We start from the raw sequence: 19,617 nt of genomic DNA on the forward strand, positions 1-19,617 counted from the left end.
CCGGTCCAAGTGGGATTAGAGACACATGGAACAGATCTAAACCCAGCTTGCAGCTTGAAGCCAGCCAAGTCCTCCTGAGGGCAGCTTAGGTCGGCCAAACCTCACCCAACCCCCAGATACATGACAGGGAAATAAACGCTCAGTGCCATATCCCAGTGGGTTTGGGGGCAGCCTGTTGCACCACGATCTGGTGGCAATGGGTGACTGAGACATATGCCCCTGTGGGTCTGAAGGCCGGGAGCGAGTGCTGGGAAGGTCTTCGCGTGGCCACAACTGGGTCCAGATTAGTTCTGCAGGCAGATCTGCCGGCCTCCTCCGTACTCACAGAATAAACTTCCCAGAATCCCACAGTCCCACAGTTCATCTCTGGGGCCAGCAGCTCCTAGAGTGGCCCCGAGTGTGCTAAGCACAGAGTACAGCGCCAGGCACACAGTAGGTACTTTGCTGAGTTAGGCTTTGTCCTTCTCCACCTTCTCCCTCACCAGTTCCACCACTGGGCCTGAGTTCATCCGCACAGCCAAACACCTGCGGTTCTTCCTCCACTGTGGGGCTGAGGAGGGGGGCGCGAGTGCACCCTCACCTGTCCCAGGAGCTGACTTCTCACTGCCTCAATGACACCCCAGACTCAGGTGATGAGCGAGGACAAGGACGAGGGCAGGCAGAGCATGCTTGCTTACGTTCTAACTCTGAGTCAGTGTAGGACCTAAAATCTTACTCATTCATTCAAAATTTATAACTGCCTGTTTCAAGGAGGGCTTGAGGCAGCTTAAGGGCTAAATGCAATAAAAAATAAACAACTTAAGGATCAAAGAGAACAGAGGCCATGCAGAGAGCAGGAAGAGAAGATGTCATCAGAAATCAGATGATTAAACTAAGCAACACGTCCGACTCCAGGCTTCCAGCAGCCAGACACAAACATGGGGGCTAGGAACAAAATATCAAATCAACGGAAGCAGCAGCCCTGGAGGCCGAACGGGTCCAAACCAGCCAAACTGGGGAGTCCTCGATCCTAACAACAGTGATCACCACCATCCACAGTCAATGGTCCTTCAGGCCACCTTGCAAATGACTTCTCATTTAATCCTCGCCGACGGTGTGGCAGACGCTATTATTGCTCCCACTTAACAGATGGCAAAACTGAGGCCCACAAAGGCAAAGCAGCTTCCGAAGACGACAGCGTAAGGAAGGAGTGGCGCCAGGACGAACACCCAGCAAGTCTGAACCCAGAGCCTCCGAGCTTAACCTCCAAGCCATCGAGCTTCGGCTTGGCTTAGGCTGGACCCACCCACATACTCCAGATCCTGAGCACAAGGTCTCTGGCTCTGGGTCTGCTACAGACAAACCCTTTTCCTTGCTGAGGCTCCATTCCCAACACTTCTAAATGGCCTCTTGTCCTGGACCGGGCGTGGTGGCTCACACCTATAATCCCAGCACTTTGGGAGGCCGAGGCAGGAGGAATGCTTGAGCCCAGGGGTTTGAGACCAGCCTGGGCAACATAGTGAGACTCTGTCTCTACAAAAACATTAAAAATTAGCCGAGGCCGGGCGCGGTGGCTCAAGCCTGTAATCCCAGCACTTTGGGAGGCCGAGACGGGCGGATCATGAGGTCAGGAGACCGAGACCATCCTGGCTAACACGGTGAAACCCTGTCTCTACTAAAACATACAAAAAAAAAATTAGCCGGGCGCGGTGGCGGGTGCCTGCAGTCCCAGCTACTCGGGAGGCTGAGGCAGGAGAATGGCGTAAACCCGGGAGGCGGAGCTTGCAGTGAGCCGAGATCGCGCCACTGCACTCCAGCCTGGGCGACAGAGCGAGACTCTGTCTCAAAAAAGAAAAAAAAAAATTAGGTAAGTGTGGTGGCACATGCCTGTGGTCCCTGCTGCTTGGGAGGCTGAGGCAGGAGGATCGCTTGAGGTTGGGAGGTTGAGGCTGTGATTATACCACCGCACTCCAGCCTGAGCACCAAAGAGAGACCCTCTCTCATAAAGAAAGAAAGTGGCCAACCAGAAGGCTGGGGCAGGAGAGTTGCTTGAGCTCAGGAGGTCGAGACTGTGGTGAGGTATGATTGCACCACTGCACTCCAGCCTGGGCATCAGAGCGAGAAGACCCTGTCTCCAAAAAAAAAAAAAAATCTCCTGTCTGGAGACTGCCCATCACTGTCGTTGCCTGTATGTCAGGACACTGTTACCTCCCGGTCAGCCCTGTGCACACAGCCTGGCTGAATTCCAACCTGCCAACCTTCGGAGACGTGCCTGACCGTCCTACCCCCCGTTAAACTCACACTCGCGGCACGTTCCTCTCCCCATCCTAGCCCTTCCCCGAGCCTCTACTTCCAGCTCTTCCCAACTGCCTCCACGTGCTGAATGTCCCCCACGCTGTCCTAGAGCCCAGCACGAACACTCTGAGGGTCCACGTCCACCTCTGCAGGCAGAGCCCACCCCCGAGTATCCTAGGGTAAACCTCCCCCAAAGCAATGAACCCACAGTGCAAACCTTCACCCCTGACCGGGCCACTGCTGAGCCCGGGCCCTGGACACCGGCTCTGTGCAAAGTGAGGTCACCCCGTAGGTGAGTCCTGGCTGCCCCCTTGGCCTGTCCTTTCTTTATTTTTATTTTTATTTTTTTTTGAGACGGAGTCTCGCTCTGTCGCCCGGGCTGGAGTGCGGTGGTGCAATCTCTGCTCACTGCAAGCTCTGCCTCCCGGGTTCACGCCATTCTCCTGCCTCAGCCTCCCGAGTAGCTGGGACCACAGGTGCCCACCACCACGCCCGGCTAATTTTTTTTTTTTTTTTTTTTTTTTTTTTTTGAGACGGAGTCTCGCTGTGTCGCCCAGGCTGGAGTGCAGTGGCCGGATCTCAGCTCACTGCAAGCTCCGCCTCCCGGGTTTTTACGCCATTCTCCTGCCTCAGCCTCCCGAGTAGCCGGGACTACAGGCGCCCGCCACCTCGCCTGGCTAGTTTTTCGTATTTTTTAGTAGAGACGGGGTTTCACCGTGTTAGCCAGGATGGTCTCAATCTCCTGACCTCGTGATCCGCCCGCCTCAGCCTCCCAAAGTGCTGGGATTACAGGCGTGAGCCACCGCGCCCGGCCTGGCCTGTCCTTTCCACTCTGACCTTGGAGCATGACCCTGATGGAAACTTTCAATTCCGTAAAGGAAATTTCGATTCGATATAGGGCCTTTTTACTCCCAAGTTTCCCCTTCTGCTAAATTAGTTCCCAGTCCCTCTGTCAAGGGTGACTCCGTTCACCATCTGACGCTGAGACCTGAAGAGGGGTTTGTGGGGAGTCTGAGGCCAGCCCGGCCTGCATGGTGCTTGTGTGCAGGATCAGAAGAGGTGCCCCTCGTCCGGGCACTTGTCTTCCACCAGGTTAGAAAGCACCGAAATAAACCAATGTTAACTCCATTCACTAGAAAGTTACCAACAAACCACAGGAACGGCTCCTTCTACGCAGCGCCCTTGTGGGATGCTCCACCTGCCAAAATGAGTCTGGCAGACGCACCACACCCAGAACGACCTGCAGCTCTCGCCCAGCAGGACGCTCAAAGCACCTACTCGGCAGTCTCCCTGCGACAGACCGCTGTGGTCTGAATGCTTGCCACCCCCGGAAACAGCCATATTGAAACCCCAAGGTATTAGGAGGTGGGGCCTTTGGGAGGTGATTAGGTCTTATGGGCAAGGTCCTCATACATGGGATTCGTGTTCTTGTAAAAGGGGCTTTTCTACCCCTTAAGATCCAGGTGTTATAAAACCCACAGGGAGGGACTCAAACCACTTTTGCAAAATTATGACTGAGACGGTGAAAGATCTAACTTAACCAACTCCGTCTTGCTCCTAACCTCCAAGCTGTCCCTGTTCTTTCCTGGGCGTAGGCTGAACTAACTTTAGGAGAAACTTAGTTTCTAGTTTAAACAAAGACGGTAACAGCCCTTAACCAAAGCAGACCTCCTTCTTCCCTGGGGACTAGACTCTGCCTTTGCAGGACTAACTTTAGCCCCAAGATTGGAAATTACGGTTTAGGAGTCACGCAGCTGGAGGCTGCAAGATTCTGACCCTCCTAAGCTGCCCCTAAGACCAGCGCTCGAGACATGTTGCAGAACCTGCGCCTGACGGACCAGCTGGCACCACCCAGATCAATAAAATGACTCATCTGATCTTGAGGTTCCCACCCAGGAACTGACTGAGCTCAACAAGAGAGCTTTGACTCCCTGTAATTTCATTCCTGACCAGTCACCACTCCTGGCTCACTGGCTTCCCCCACCCAGGACGTTATCCTTAAAAACTCTGATCCCTGAATGCTCGGGGAGACTGATTGGAGTAGTAAGAAAACTCCAGTCTCCCACGAAAAAATAAATAAATAAAAGAGGCTTTTAAAGAAGCCTATTGGCCCCTCCTGCCGTGTGAGGACACAGAAAGAAAGTGCCATCTATGAACCAGGAAATGGGCCCTCGGCAGACACAGAATCTGCCCACACCTTGATCTGGAACTTCCCAGCTTCCAAAACATCAGAAATAGGCCGGGCGCGGTGGCTCAGGCCTGTCATCCCAGAACTTTGGGAAACCGAGGTGGGTGGATCACCTGAGGTCAGGAGTTTGAGACCAGCCTGCCCAACATGGCAAAACCCCATCTCTACTAAAATACAAAAAATTAGCTGGGCGTGATGGCAGGCGCCTGTAATCCCAGCTACTTGGGAGGCTGAGGCAGGAGAATCGCTTGAACCCGGGAGGCAGAGGTTGCAGTGAGCCGAGGTTGCGCCATTGCACTCCAGCCTGGGCGACAAGAGCGAATCTCCATCTCAAAAAAAAAAAAAAGCCATAAATAAACCAAACCATGAGATATAAACGTCTGTTGTTTATAAGCCACCCAGATGATGTATTTCATGGAGCAGTCTGAAGGGGCTAAGAGACTTCAGAGCGAAGAACCAAGTCTTGTTTCTGCTCAGCTCACGTCGGAAGTATAAGGTCACAACAAGCCCAGATGCTGTGAGAAAGGTCCTCATGTCTAGGTGGGCATCACTAGACCCTGAGAAGTGGCTTCTGCAAATGAGGAAAGCCCCCAGCAGCACTGGAAGTGGCAGGTTAAAAAGATCACTCCAGGAATCATCTCTCTAAACAAGCCGTGGTGGCCGGGAGGGGAGGGACGAACGCTGGGAAAATACAGGCAGCCGAGGGCTGCTTCGAGTCCCAGCCTGGACTGACTTTTACCGTTTGGGGTTAGAGATAATTTCACATTCATCTCTGACCTTTTTTTGGTGAACCTCGCCCATGCCACCTTCTCCTTAATCAAATACTTCCCCAGACCCTGACGTTAACAAGGACATGGGCTGTGGCAATTCAGAGACCGGCTGAAATTGGGCCATTTCTCGTCTCTGATCTGTGTGATTGGATGACATTAAAAAAAGAAACCAGAAGAGAATTCATTTCCTTTTTTACTTTTAAATGAGGCCCCACTTAGAGCAGAACAGTAGGTGTTGAGCCTTCGTAAGCAAACAGTCCCCAAGGGATGGTGTAAAAAGACGTTGGATCGAACCCTTGTTTTCCCATCACTGCAGCGAACGTCCCCCTCACCCAATCCCTCACGCTCTACATCAAGGAGCAAGAGGAATGAACCTGGTTTCCAAAAATTAAGTCCAGAAAATTACATGCATTCCTCCATCTCGCCTTCTAAATTAAGCCAGTGTTCTCCAGTAACGTCCCACTGGGGACTGAGAGAAAATTGTTTCGAAACTGGGAACTAAATTTAAAGTGAGGAAGAAAAGAAAATAACATTTCACGAGTCCCAAATGTTTGGAGCAGTTTGTTACAAACTTTAAAGTCAGATCTGAAGCGACCGCCAGTTTGAGGGTTCACCTTGTCAGCCCAGGAATCCAACTGTCCAAATGGGGTCACGTACAAACCAGGGATTGGTTAAAGGCCATTTACACCCTAAGTTTTAGCAGCACAAGGGGGACATCCCCAAAAGGTTTGGTTCTCGTAGTTGGCTGGGGGCACTGTATCCATCGGGGGTCTTCGGTTCCAAGCCACAGAAATCAAGTGTGCATGACTTCAGCGGAAAGGAAGGTGCTGGCAGAATTCCTTGTAGCTCAGAACCAATCAGAAGGCTGAAGATCCTGACGGGGACTGCAACAGTCTCGGCCTTCAAGTCCCATCAGCCTTCACTACGGGAATAAGTGGCTCCAAAATCCTTTCTCCCCTTGCTTCACTCTGCCAAGTTTCAGATCCCAGAGTGGAGAGCCCAGCAAAGCAGCCTGGCGTGGGCCAAGGTCGCACCCCTTGAGCTGGGTGATGACTACACGGGGTGTGTCCACTTTGTAAAAAGGCAGAATACTTCTGAGGTGTGCCGTTTTCTGATAGATGCTATGCTTCTTCCCCCCGCACCCCCCCGCTTTTGAGACAGGGTTTTGCTCTGTCACCCAGGCTGAAGGGCAGTGGTACAAGGCTCACTGCAGCCTTGGCCTCCCACCTCAGCCTCCCGAGTAGCTGGGACTACATGTGGACGCTACCACACCTGGCTAATTTTTCTATTTTTTTAAGAGATGGGTTTTTGCCATGTTGCCCAGGCTGGTCTCAAACTCCTGGGCTCAAGCAGTCTGCCCACCTCGGCCTCCCAAAGTGCTGGCATTACAAGCGTGAGCCACCACGCCAGGCACTATCCTTCGATTTTTTTAAGAAAAAACATTCACCTAGCCCATGACTGAGCAATTCCACACTTAAAAGAAGTAAAACAGGTAAGAGAAATAAAGTAAATGATGGGAATACAAACAAATGTCAGCACGAATACTTATGGCCACTCCATAACAGCCAGAAATGAACACAGCCCAGGGCGTCCATCACCAAGTGAACAGAGAAGCAAGTTTTACATATTCATACTGAATACTACTGACCAATGAAAAGGAAGCCACCACTGACCCAAACAACAACCGGGGTGAATCTCAACAACGTGACGCCAAACGAGACTGAGGGACGCCCTTCACAAAAGAACACGCTGTACGATCCCATTTACGTGAAGTTCCAGGACAGGAAAAATTAACCCACGGTGGCCGGGCGCGGTGGCTCATGCCTGGAATCCCAGCACTGTGGGAGGCTGAGGCTGGCAGATCACCTGAGGTCAGGAGTTCAAGACCAGCCTGGCCAACGTGGCGAAACCCTCTCTCTACCAAAAATACAAAAATTAGCTGGGTGTGGTGGTGCGCGCCTGTAATCCCAGCTACTTGGGAGGCTGAGGTGGGAGAATCACTTGAACCTGGGAGGCAGAGGTTGTAGTGAGCCGAGATGGTGCCACTGCACTCCAGCCTGGGCAACAAGAGCGAAGCTCTGTCTAAAAAAAAAATTAACCTCTGCTTAAAAAAACTCCAAAGAGTGGCTGACTGCGGGGGGAGTGGGACAGGGATTGATGGGGATGGGGTGTGACAGAATGATCAGGGACTGTGGTCATGTTCTCTATTTTGATAGGAGCCTGGGTTGCACAAGCCCGCGTGTTTATCTGAGCTCATCAGATGCAACAGGTAAGATTTGTGTATTTCATTGTATGCACATTTTACTATGGAAGAAAAATACCATAAACAACTACTGAACTTTAGTTCGTGGTAAGCTTACTGAAGCATTCGACTATTTTGTTCAAAAGATGCATTAAGAGAGATAAAAAGCAAGCCACAAACTCAGAGACGTATTTGCAGCATAACAGGCGTCTGATTAAGTACCAGTACGTGGACATACGGAGATCGCCTATGAATCAGTAATAATCTAAAAGGGAAAGAATGGGTAAAAAAAGCACAGTGTGCAAATGAGTTAATATTTGAAGTCAGTTAGGGAAAGAGAGAAGGAAACCCCAAATCTAGTAACATCAGTTCCTGGACTGGAAAGGCTAAGGGATAAAGGAGGAGGGAGACTCACCATTTGCGTTTTTATACCTTTAGAATTTTAAATGAGATTATTTATTTATGTATTTTTGAGATAGTCTCACTCTGTTGCCAATGCTGGGGTGCAGTGGTGCCATCTCACTCACTGAAACCTCCACCTCCCAGACTCAAGCAATTCTCTTGCCTCAGCCTCCCGAGTAGCTGGGATGACAGGAGCCTGCCACCACAGCCAGCTAATTTTTGTATTTTTAGTAGAGATGAGGTTTCACCACGTTGGCCAGGCTGGTCTTGGACTCCTGACCTCAGGTGATCCACCCGCCTCGGCCTCCCAAAGTGCTGGGATGACAGGCGTGAGCCACTGTACCCGGCCCCTTAAATGACATGATTATAATGTATCTTCCAAAAATAAACTGAATTTAAGTTTAAAATACAGCTTGTGGGCAGACAAAGTGAACTGAAATAATAGGTCAACAATCTGGAAAGAAAGAAAATCAAGGTCTTCCCTTCCATCATAAAACAAAATAAATTTTGATTGGATTAGCATTGAAAGTCAAAGAGAGCTGAACGGAAAGGCTGAAATCAAAAAAGAACCTGAAGAAAACAGAGCTGAATATTTATCTGACCTTGGAGTGAGGAAGACCTTTCAAACCCAAAAACAGAGGGTTTTTGGAAAATCATAAAATGAAAAGACTGATGGACTTAATCAAATGCATTAGTCAGCTCAGGTTGCCATGAAATACCTCAGGCAGGGGTGCCTGACACAGCTGGCATTTCTTTCCCACAGTCCTGGAGGCTGGGGAGTCCAAGATCAAGGTGCCAGCTGGCTACAGTTCTGGCGAGGGCTCTCCTCCTGGCTTGCCGACCTGGCGAATGCCTCTCCTCCTGCCTTGCGGACATGGTGAGGGCCCAGGGGAAGGGAGAGACAGAGACAGAGAGAGTGGGGGAAGCAGGGGAGAGAGAGAGAGAGAGAGGAGAGAGAAAGGGAGAGAAAGGGAGAGGGAGAGAAAGACTGAGAAAGAGAAAGAGAGAAAGAGAGAAAGAGAGAGACTGAGAAAGAGAAAGAGAGATTGAGAAAGGCAGAGAGAGGCAAGGCGCAGTGGCTCATGCCTGTAATGGGAGGCCGAGGTGGGAGGGTTGCCTGAGCCCAGGAGATGGAGACCAGCCCCAGCAACACGGCAAAACCCCATCTCTGTTAATTTTTGTTTTTTTTTTTTTAAAGAGAGAGAGATTGACAAAGAGAGAGGTTGAGAAAGAGAGAGTGGGGAGTGGGAAAAGAGGAGGGGGAAGGGGAAGGAGAACGCCCTCCAGCATCTGCGTTTATACGGACACTAATATATCACATCAGGGCCCCACCTTTCTGACCTCATTTAACCTTAATTACTTCCTGACTCCACACACAGCTGCACTAGGGGTGAGCGCCACAACCCAGGAATGTTGGGGAACACAAACATTCAGTCTGTATTACCACACAAACATTTAAACTTACTCTATGATTAAAAATAATCAGTTCGTGTCCTTTGTAGGGACATGGATGCAGCTGGAAACCACCATTCTCAGCAAACTATCGCAAGGACAAAAAACCAAATACCGCGTGTTCTCACTCATAGGTGGGAACTGAACAATGAGATCACTTGGACACAAGAAGGGGAACATCACACACCGGGTCCTATTGTGGGGGCGGGGGACAGCATCAGGAGATATACCTAATGTAAATGATGAGTTAATGGGTGCAGCACACCAACATGGCACATGTATACATACGTAACAAACCTGCACGTTGTGCACATGTACCCTAGAACTTAAAGTATAATAAAAATAAAAAATAATAATCATAATACTTGGTATACAACAAGATCTTTAAAAAGAGAAAAATAACCAAAGAAAAATGCCAAAAGGAGGGAAAAACTGTTTGTTACATACGTCAGTCAACATAGAGAAGTCAATGCAGGTTACCAAATCATGTCTATAAGTATCATCTCCATTTTAAACAGTAAACACTGTCTATCTCTGGAGATTGGGAATCATAGCTTTTTATTTTCTTCTTTGTGCTTTTTCTGAATTTTCCCCAATGAACATGAATTACTTTTATAATTCAAAAAAATCTTTTTTTTAAAGAACTTTTATGTCAAGGTCAAGCAACATCCAAGCGGCCAGTCCAGTTCTGCGCAGACTTTAGGGGGATGGCTGGTGAGCCTGGCAGGGCGTGAGCAAGGAGCCGGCACCGCAGACCCAGGAGGGCATGGGCTGTATTACCCTATAGATAGCAGAAAACCCTGGAGGTGCCCAGAGGAGGAGGGCACGAGAGGGAACGCAAACCAGTGAAACTCTTGCCCCGTGGAAAATGGAAGGTGTATTTGAGATGGCTCCAGAGGGACAAGAGAGGCAGATTTCAGCTCAAAAGAGGGAAGAATTTCCACCTCCTGAGCTGTCCCTAAATGCAAAGCGTTATGCAGTGAAGCTGTCTCAATCCTCCTAGGACTCAGGTACCGACGGAACGAAGAATTCTCCACTCAGGAAGGGCTTTTTGTTGTTGTTTCGTTTTGTTTTTGAGACAGAGTCTTGCTCTGTGGTCCAGCTGGAGTGCAGTGGCGTGATCTCAGCTCATGGCAACCTCCCAGGTTCAAGTGATTTTCCTGCCTCAGTCTCCCAAGTAGCTAGGATTACAGGTGTGCACTGCCACACCTGGCTAATTTTTATCTCTTTAGTAGAGATGGGGTTTCACCAAGTTACCCAGGCTGGTCTTGAACTCCTGACCTCGGGTGATCTGCCCACCTGTCATTCATGTTCTTACATAAAGACCTAATTGCTTTTCAATGTTGCGCAGCAGCCCAAGGTATGAAAATACAAGTTTACGGAGTTTTCTCACCACGAACAAATATTCAGACTCTGTACGATCTTTCGTCACCACAAACTGTCACAAAGGCTGTCCCAGAAGTTGTCACCTGTGCACAGGTGCCAGCGTTTCTTTAGGGCAGATCCTGAGAAGTAGAATCACTGAATCACCATGTCACAGGGCAGGTGCATTTATTTTGACAGGTCCTGCAAAACCGCATCCACCATGATGTTCCTTTCTAAGCCTCGGATCCCAGAGATTTACAGATCCCGTCTCCACGACCTGTCTCCTTGTCAGTTTCAGCCAGGCACTGATACCTCCCTGGGATACTCCAGGCCTCAGCGCAGCTCTGTGGCTCCTCTTTCTATGAAAACCATCACCCACCCCTGAGACGGGCTGCCACCATCACCGGCAGCCTTGGAGCACAGCCCAAACGGTCGCCCGTCTGGTTACTGGTGAAGAAGACTCTTGGCTGAGGAAGGCAGGCCTCCGAACTCTGAGGTGCTGCACCTGTGAGTCAGGGGCTACGCCATCCGTGAGCGAGAAGGAGGGGCTGAGCAAGAGGAGACTAAACCCCGGTGTCACTCAACAGCTGGGATGGGCCAGACCCAAAGATGAAAGTGCACCAACGTGCAAATTTCGGCATGAGCACAGCTGGGTGATAGAGACAGGACCGGCTAGAGACAGTGTCCAACACAACTGATTAAGTGTCCATGGTAAAAGAAGTGCTCTTACACGAGGTGCTAACGACGTAATTGCGGTCTTACATAAGGAGCTCCGGTATTTTTAGCAGCACATAACTGCCATGTGAATGGAGGAGCTGCCCTCCCAACGAATGCTGCTTACTGTATGGGCTGGCGCAGGCCTTGAAATGCCAGTGCTTTGCAGGGAGCTAGCTGCTGTCAGAGGGGTGAGGATGTCTGTGCCCGGGGCGGCACTCTGCCCATGTTCTGCAGTTTCTACAGGCTGGCCAGACTCCCCACAGCCAGCTTGGGGTACACACATCACCATGCCTACACCCCCAAGCATCCTAAAAGCAAGAAAAGGGCCACTTCAGGGGCTTGCCCAACCCAAGCAGCCACCTTCTAGCTAAGAGAGCTCTCCCCAGACCCAGCGGGGTGGAGGGAGACAGGAAGAAACCAGAGCCGGTCCGGGCTCAGCTCCCTCGTTCCCAGAGCTCACCCCTCGGGAGCCTGGGTGCTCACCCTCATGTCACCTCCCACCCGTCACAAGAAACCCAGGGCTGCAGGTACAGTGAAGTCAAAGTGGCCTCTTGGAATGGTGTGTCTGTATTCACGTGCCGGGTTTAGGATCCCTGCAGTCTTTATTCCCGTTTCTTTCCATTGTATTAAGCCTAACACACACACACAGAGGAGTACACCCGGGTTAGCGTTAGCACTGATGGAAGGAAGGCAGCCCTATGACTGACACCCCGATAAAGAAACCAGGCAGTACCAGCCTCCAGGAAGCCCTCCTCTGCCTCCCAGAAGCCTCCTCACCCCTCCCTGAAGTCCTCCTCTGCTTCCCGGAAGCTTCATCAGCCCTCCTCATGCCTCCCGGAAGTCTCCTCATGCCTCCCAGAAGCCCTCCTCTGCCTCCCGGAAGTCTCCTCAAGCCTCCCAGAAGCCCTCCTCATCCCTCCCTGAAGCCCTCCTCATGCCTCCCGGAAGTCTCCTCATGCCTCCCAGAAGCCCTCCTCTGCCTCCCGGAAGCTTCATCATCCCTCCTCATCCCTCCCAGAAGCCCTCCTCATGCCTCCCGGAAGTCTCCTCATGCCTCCCGGAAGCCCTCCTCATGCCTCCCGGATGCCCTCCTCATCCCTCCCGGAAGTCTCATCCCTCCCGGAAGTCTCCTCATGACTCCCGGAAGCCTTCCTCATCCCTCCCGGATGCCCTCCTCATCCCTCCCGGAAGTCTCCTCATGCCTCCCAGAAGCCCTCCTCTGCCTCCCGGAAGTCTCCTCATGCCTCCCGGAAGCCCTCCTCTGCCTCCCGGAAGTCTCCTCATGCCTCCCGGAAGCCCTCCTCTGCCTCCTGGAAGTCTCCTCATGCCTCCCGGAAGCCCTCCTCATCCCTCCCGGAAGTCTCCTCATGCCTCCCAGAAGCCCTCCTCATCCCTCCCGGAAGTCTTATGCCTCCCGGAAGCCCTCCTCATCCCTCCCGGAAGTCTCCTCATGCCTCCCAGAAGCCCTCCTCTGCCTCCCGGAAGTCTCCTCATGCCTCCCGGAAGCCCTCCTCATCCCTCCCGGAAGTCTCATGCCTCCCGGAAGCCCTCCTCACCCCTCCCGGAAGTCTCATGCCTCCCAGAAGCCCTCCTCTGCCTCCCGGAAGTCTCCTCATGCCTCCCGGAAGCCCTCCTCATCCCTCCCGGAAGTCTCATGCCTCCCGGAAGCCCTCCTCATCCCTCCCGGAAGTCTCCTCATGCCTCCTGGAAGCCCTCCTCTGCCTCCCGGAAGTCTCCTCATGCCTCCCGGATGCCCTCCTCATCCCTCCCGGAAGCCCCCTCATGCCTCCCAGAAGCCCTCCTCTGCCTCCCGGAAGTCTCCTCATGCCTCCCAGAAGCCCTCCTCATCCCTCCCAGAAGTCTCCTCATGCCTCCCGGAAGCCCTCCTCATGCCTCCCGGAAGTCTCCTCATGCCTCCCGGAAGTCTCCTCATGCCTCCCGGAAGCCCTCCTCATCCCTCCCGGAAGTCTCATGCCTCCCAGAAGCCGCCCTCATCCCTGCCGGAAGCCCCCTCATGCCTCCCAGAAGCCCTCCTCTGCCTCCCGGAAGTCTCCTCATGCCTCCCGGAAGCCCTCCTCATGCCTCCCGGAAGCCCTCCTCATGCCTCCCGGAAGTCTCCTCATCCCTCCCAGAAGTCTCCTCATCCCTCCCGGAAGCCCTCCTCATGCCTCCCGGAAGCCCTCCTCATGCCTCCCGGAAGTCTCCTCATCCCTCCCAGAAGTCTCCTCATGCCTCCCGGAAGTCTCCTCATCCCTCCCGGAAGCCCTTATCATCCCTCCCAGAAGCCTTCCTCTGCCTCCCAGAAGCCCTTCTCATGCCTCCCAGAAACCACGACCCCGACTTCCAACACCTTCCATGCATTTGGCCCTCTTGGCACTTTATGGATGTGGAATCAGGCATGGACATGCTCCTTTCCGTCTCATTCCTTTTGCTCGACATTGTGTGATTTATCCACGTGTGCCGTGTGGTCACAGATTGTTCCATCTCAGCACAGTGGGGTGCTCCATGGTCGGCCTTCACCCCAATTTGTGTGTCCATTCTACTGCTGGTAAACATTAGGGGGCTTCCGGGGGTGGGGGGTTGGCTATTACAAATAGTGCCGCTATGAACATTCTAGTATATGCCTTTTCACTGTAACCCATCCCAAAATACACATCGTTGAAAACTACTGCTTTAAGCCTCAAATCTTGGGAAAGTCAATGTACTTCCCCCCTCCAGTTTACCCTTTCATTCTTTAAACATGGTCCTTCCACTGTCTACAGAGCACCATGTAAAGGGTACTGGCCATCTCCTTGAAGTCTGGGTATTTAAAAAATGAAAAAATAATTTAAAATTTTTTTTAAATTTTAAGATTACTATTGGTCAAAGGAGTCAGACTTTCTAGGACTAAAGTCCCCTCCTTGCTGTGTGTCTTTGGACAAACACTGAACCTCTCTGTGCATCAGTTTCCTTACCTGTAAAATGGGACTAGTACTCTAACATCATCTGGCTGAGGTTTAAACAAGGGAGCAGCGTCTGCACAAGGTGAGCCCTCATCAGTGTTCACAGCAACGATTCCCGCTGAAGGTTTCCCGTCTTTCTCAACACCCCTGTGGTAGCCTGCTCTGGGCGTCCCCTGCCTGGATATCTGTGAGCAAGGTCCTCAAAGAAAAGGAGATGGCAACTGAGGACAAGCAACTCTACCACGTCCAGCTGGAGCGGAGCCCCACCAGCGAGCCCTCCCCTCCACGCCAGATCGCTCCCATCCCTCAGCCTCTCCAGACATCAGAGATGCACGGCAGCAGCAGCTACTGTACTGGATGTCACTCAAAATGGGACCTCGACCACGGTCACTGTGCTGGGGTCATTATTAATGGTGTGCCAGCGGCCTGGTGACAACCTGCTGGGGCACCCAACGTACCCAAAAATCACTGCCTGGAAAAAAAAAATGTTTTTAAACGTTGATGCAAAAGAAGAGTGAAGAGGAGTATTTTGGTTTTTTTAGATGACAAAGACGGAAGAAACCCCCTCAAAACATACAGTGCAAGAGGCCCAGGAGCAGGAGATTCCGGCCTTGCGAGACTGGTTGCCATGGTAACCGTATTTCACAGCAGGAGCTCGTTTTTATGACAGTGACCCGCACACAGAAGGGAAGGACGTCTCCTGAAGAAACTTAGTTGGAGGCTTTCCCATTTGGGGTGAGGGGAGTGAGTTTTGTTAGAAAAGAAAAGGCATTTCAAGGTGCCTTACGAGGCAGAAATGATCCCAGGACCCTTGCAAGGTTCTCTCTATTCACAGCTCTTACTTAAGGCAAGACAGAAAAAACGGCCTGTTTCCAAGGCGTCCTGGGGTTCATGTCATAGCCTCCCTGGATCACTGGTCCCATCATTAACCATCTGTTTGTTACAAAGTCCTTTCCTGGAGTCCAGCAGAGTCCCAAGCAAGCAACCAACCAACCGAGCCACCAGGAAGTCGTGCACAACTGGGCCAGGGGCTGAGAGGACACAGAAGTGTAGCACACACTCCCTGGACTGAAAAACACACCTTCCTGGACAAACAGCAAATCCTACCATCTAAAAACAGCCTTGGGAGTCAGACAGACTTGAGTTCCAGCCTCCGCCTTGCCCACCTCTATGCTGTGTGATTTAGGCAGGTCTCTGGCCCTCTCTGTGTCCTCATAAACAGAATGAGGACAATAATCCTAATGCTTACCCCTCTGGATGTCTCTAGGATAAAGGAAAACGAGGGACTACCTGGAATGATTAGCACACTGCCCGGCACAGGACAACCCACTCGACAAACAGCTGCAGTGATTAAGAGCTGGAAAAGTGTATCTCGCACTCATGATATAATAGGAGGCTAATAGCAGAGAACAAAGTACTAAACTGTGTGGCACAACCTGCAACTGATCCTTCAACAAGCCCAGCAGGAACGCAGAGGGACTGGAAGAAGGGAACCGTCCGGGAGGGAGGTGGTGCTTGAACTGAACTCTAAAGGATGCTGGGGAGATGTTCTTGAAGGTCTGAGGGTGGGAATGCCTCCATTGAGTGCTTACAGGGCGCACAGTCCTGGAGAGCCAGAGAGAAGGGAAACAAGCTTCCCGCTGCCATCAGGGACAGAGGGGATGTGAGATCAGCCCACAGCTGCAGCTGGTGGCCTGAGGGCGTTGTGGAGTGGGAAGCCAGGAAACGGTCCCAGCGCAGCAAGGAGGTGAGCAAACCTTTTCCAAGGAAACCGCACCTGAGCCAAGTCCCAGAGGGTAGGGGCAAGGGGCTCAAGCAGTGGCGGGAGGGAAGAAGCTGCAGGATTGGAAACTGATTTGCGAGAATGAGGCCAGGTGACTGAGGGCCTTCAAATCCAGGCAGGGGAGCTGAGCCTTGCCTGGGAGGACATAGGAGCCTCTGAAGATATCTAGGTGGGGAGGGGGTCGGTGACAGGGTGAGAGGGACCATCATTCTGGAGGTGACATGCCAGATGGGGCTGGAGGGGGTTGCCGCAGGAGACAGACCAGCTAAGAGGCCGCTGTACTCTGGACTGAGGTGTTCAAGTCCTGTAGGAATCGGTCACAAAGGAGAGGGGAGAGGCAGACACATGCGGAGAGGAGTGTAAATGATAGAGAATGAGGGGAACCCACCAGCGGGAAGTGAGCGAGGGCAGCTGCCTGGGACGGGGAGCGGGAGGCGGCCAGTCGGGTGCGCTGAGTTTTCGGTGACACCGGGGCACCCAGAGAGCAAGACAGGATGGGCTGGAAGTCAGAGTGGCCATTCCCAGAGGACTCCCCGAGCCAGCCCCGTGAGAAGCACAACACAGGGTTTGGGAAAACAGTCCCAGGAAAGGGGGAAGAAGGCTCAGCCAAGGAGAAGGAACCAGGAGAGAGGCGTGCCCAGAAACGACGGCGGGGAGGCTGCAAGCTGAACCCCAGCGCGCCAAGGTCCGCTTCCACGGAAGAGCGACGGTGGCCCCACAGAAAAGGCGGCTTTGGAAACAAAATGACTTTTGGGTTCAGCAGTTTCAGCGCAGTGGCCGCGGCAGCCAGACTGCAGAGGATGGAGGGGGGCAGCTGGGTGAGGGAGTGAGCAGGTGCCGAGCTCTTGTGGGAAAATGTGACAGAGAAAAGACAAAACAAGCTGAAGGCTCAGATGCTGGGTTTTGTGTTTTTCAGGAGATGGGAGTTGGGAGGCCGAGGGGATGTCAGAGGCACGGGGCGGGGGTGGGGGCTGGAGGCGGCCCGGATGCGGTCTCCCCCGGTGTGGGGCGGGGCGGGGACGGGACAGCAGGCCTCAGTCTACCCACGCGCCCACCAGGGTCTGCAGGGGCGTCCCCAGGGCTCCCCCTGCCCTCAGGCTGCACAGACGCAGGGTGACAGTGACCATTCCCCGGAATCTCCAAGGCTCTGATCTCTCCCCGGGGCAGTTTCCACCTGCAGCAGGACGCCTCCCCACAGGGCGACCCCCGGGGATTTACGGACCCAGGCGGACCCTCTGAGCAGCCGGGCAGGAGGCACAAAAGCCCCAGACCCCCCGGCAGAGGCCTCCCTGCAGCGCAGGAAAGGAAAGGCGGTGCCGGCGCCCGGGGCAGTGAGGCGCCCGGACGGATGGAAGCGCCTCCCCGACGCCTCCGCCCGACGCCGGGAAGCGGCTTTGGGAGGCTGCAAGCCGACCTCGCGGGCCTCAGGCTGGGAGGGGCGGGAGGGGCGGGCGGGGCGAGTGGAGGCGTCGGTCCCGGCCGTGAGAAGGACCCCCCCAATCCCCCACGCGCGCCCCGCCTTCCGACCTCCCAGCCACGGGCGAAGGCCCAACTGTGCAGGGCCCAGGGCCCCCGTGGCGCCCCCAATCTCGTGGGACGTCGGGTCCCCGCCCCAGGCGAGGCAGGTGCAGAGGGGCGGCAGCCTGGACCCGGGGCCCCTCCCCGCACGTGCGCGCCGGGGCGGGCGCTGGGAAACGCCGCTGTGGACTCGCTCCCCGGAACTCGCCCGGCGCCGCCCTCCCCCCGCCCCGCCGCGTCCCGCCCCCCACCCCCACCCCCACCCCGAGCAGGGGGCGCCGCAGGATCCCCGAGGGTCCCCGAGGCCGGGGCGGAGCGCGAGCCGTTCGGAGTGGGGGCTCCGGCCCGGGCGCTGCTCTGCGCAGTCGGGTGCAGCCCAGGCTCCGGCCCCGGCGGGAGGAAACCCGGCTCCAGGCCCTGCCCCCGCCCCGCCGGCCCCGGAATCGCCCCCATGCGCGGCACCAAGAGCTCCCGGGTCCCCGCCGCCGCCCTGCGCGCCCCGCCGGCCCCGCCCTGAGCCACGCGCACCCCCCGGCCTCGGACGGCCCCGGACCTGGGGCGGCCCCACTTCCCCCCGGACTCACCTGGGGTTCGCCCCGCAGCCCGCGCGCTCCCTCGCTGCCCTCTGGCGGCAACCGCGAAACCCGCGCCCGCCCCGCCCGCCCCGCTGGGACCTGCGGCTGCAGAGCCCCGGCCCGAGGGCACCTGCTGGGCGACCTCTGGATGGCGACCTCTGGATGGTCCCCACGGCCTCGCTGGAGGGGAGGGGCGCGGCTCACTGCAGCCTCCGCCTCCGGGCTCCAGCGACCCTTTCACCCCAGCCTCCCCAGTAGTCGGGGCCGTGGGCAGGGCTCCCACACACGGCTAATTTTTGTATGTTTTGTAGAGACGAGGTCTCACTGTGTTACCCAGGCTGGTCTCGAACTTCAAGACTCAGTTTCTTTATGTGCAAAACAGAGACAACAATAGTCCTGTTGTGATGATTGAATGAGATTGTGACCCAAGGTCTCGCTCACTACAGACCCTCAACTGGAAAACATTATTAATGATAATGTTCCCTCCTCACTTCTTAACCCTAAAGCCTGGAGGGGGCGGGAATTCCACGGGCCTTAGCCCACCACCCAGCCCCCAGGAGTTGCTCACACCGCCGCCTGCACAGACGGTGGCAAACCACCCGGTGTCTTGGGGGTGACTCAGCCTTCCCTGGGACTGCCAACCGCCTGAGAAAGACGTATAGGTGACCTGAGGCTGCTCCCTGCAGCCTTCCTCTTGGCTCTAGCTGTACCCCAGGGGAGCCCACACGAACCCAATCCCCCAACCTTCTATTCCTTGACTATTACAGCTTTCAGTAAATACTTGTTGCACCTCTGCTCTGTGCCAGCTCTTCCTAAATGGGATTCTCACACGTTTCACTTAACCCTTGTTTTCCCAGGTCTTAACCACATAAGGTACCAATGACAGTAACAAAACCACCTTTCTCTGTCTGTGCCCTGGGGATGGCTAACAAATGAACACAGGTGCAGCCGCCTGGCTAACTCCAGAAGCCAATCCCTTCTCTCCTGCCCCAGTGTTTGTCCCCTTGGCTCACAAGGCAGCACACTCAGGACTGTTCCACTCCCCTCCCCCCAGCCCAGTGTGAGACGCCCTCATCCTCTCACGGGCGGGGGCTCCTGCATGCTCACTGCGGGGGGGGGCTGCTGCCACACAGGTGTCCACACGTGTGCACCCCCCCCAGACCAGGCGCCAGGCTGCACAGCCCCTCAGTCCACACGTGTGCACCCCCCCCTAGACCAGCTACCAGGCTGCACAGCCCCTCAGTCCACACGTGTGCAACCCCCCCCCAGACCAGGCGCCAGACTGCACACCCTAGACCAGGCGCCAGACTGCACAGCCCCTCAGAAAGTACACACACAACAGAGGGAGAGTCACCAGGGTCAGACTCACTTCAGAACAACCTGCTCTCA

The 19,617-nt window shown here is 54.2% G+C and overlaps 1 protein-coding gene across 5 annotated transcripts in view; it reads right to left on the bottom strand.

The window, feature by feature from the left end:
- Window positions 1–18,604, bottom strand: part of RPH3AL (rabphilin 3A like (without C2 domains)) — a 178,283-nt gene extending 159,679 nt beyond the window's left edge. For 4 of the 5 annotated variants that reach the window (XM_077969764.1, XM_077969779.1, XM_077969771.1 and 1 more), the window contains exon 1: window positions 18,238–18,603. The gene's annotated coding sequence lies outside the window, so the exon portion shown is untranslated. Of the gene's footprint in view, window positions 1–18,237 lie in introns of all 5 variants that reach the window. The other variant, XM_077969754.1, reaches the window with a different exon arrangement.
- Window positions 18,605–19,617: the final 1,013 nt, after the last annotated feature.

This window comes from Macaca mulatta, chromosome 16 (genome assembly GCF_049350105.2).
Source record: "Macaca mulatta isolate MMU2019108-1 chromosome 16, T2T-MMU8v2.0, whole genome shotgun sequence".
Taxonomy (NCBI): domain Eukaryota; kingdom Metazoa; phylum Chordata; class Mammalia; order Primates; family Cercopithecidae; genus Macaca; species Macaca mulatta.